This window comes from Micromesistius poutassou (genome assembly GCF_964030765.1).
Source record: "Micromesistius poutassou genome assembly, chromosome: 3".
NCBI classification, from domain to species: Eukaryota; Metazoa; Chordata; class Actinopteri; order Gadiformes; family Gadidae; genus Micromesistius; species Micromesistius poutassou.
In genome coordinates, this window is record NC_140273.1 from 1,862,382 (window position 1) to 1,863,351 (window position 970).

Below are 970 nucleotides of genomic sequence, written 5' to 3' on the forward strand. Positions count from 1 at the left end.
TGGATTAATGTGTCCAGGAGCTATGAACCTCCGAGCAGACGCACCTATCAGGACCCTGCGCTGCGGGTCTTGTTGATGTGAGCAGGGACTTATTTGGGAGCTATTCCAACATTAGGTGGAAAAAATGTTCCTGGATGCTTTGAATTCAGTGTTACTCTGCTCCCGAGAAGAACCCACGGCGGCGATGGTGTTCAGCGAGCGGTCGCCGAGGTGAGAGTTCCTCCTTTTAATTCAAAATTATGGTCGGCAGAACATTTAAGACAAATTATTACCGTGCAAGGATCAGAAGGCAGGACACGTTTGGTCCGTGCGTGTGTGTGTTTCTGTGTGTGAGTGTTTGCGCGTTTGCGTGCGTGTTTGTGTGTGTGTGTGTGTGTGTGTGTGTGTGTGTGTGTGTGTGTGTGTGTGTGTGTGTGTGTGTGTGTGTGTGTGTGTGTGTGTGTTTGCGCGTTTGCGTGCGTGCGTGCGTGCGTGTGTGCGTGCGTGTGTGTGTGTGTGTGTGTGTGTGTGTGTGCGTACGTGTGTGTGTGTGTGTGTGTGTGTGTGTGTGTGTGTAGGCCTATCCTATATTTAGCATGCAGTCCTGCTGGCCGTGAGTCAATATTGGAGGAAGGTTGTGTCTCTTGCTGAAAAAGTTCCAGCTGACAACTTCTACGTTTTGTCGTTTTGTTTTACAGTTTTTTTCAATTGCTTGAACACGTTTTTGCAAAACTTAGCTCATTGTGTCAAAACTCAACACACAAGCAAATAAGACACCACTGGGAAATCTACCATTCACATCTATGTCAAATTGAAACTCTACTATCGAAACCTAACAATCCTTTGTCAAAATGTCGCTTTGATGACAAAATTGTACACACATGCATAATATGAATACACTTTCAGATCAGCAGCAACACACTAGTCTACTCTATATAAAACACTGCAGTCTTTAATGTTCACTGTTTTTATTCAGTTCCACAGAAGGCAC

At 45.3% G+C, this 970-nt stretch overlaps 1 protein-coding gene across 2 annotated transcripts in view; it reads left to right on the top strand.

Moving 5' to 3' along the window:
* LOC311340319 (prostaglandin E2 receptor EP1 subtype-like) overlaps positions 1-970 on the top strand; it is a 6,015-nt gene continuing 5,045 nt past the window's right edge. For both annotated transcript variants that reach the window (XM_084465220.1, XM_084465222.1), the window contains exon 1: positions 1-210. The gene's annotated coding sequence lies outside the window, so the exon portion shown is untranslated. The remainder of the gene's footprint in view (positions 211-970) is intronic.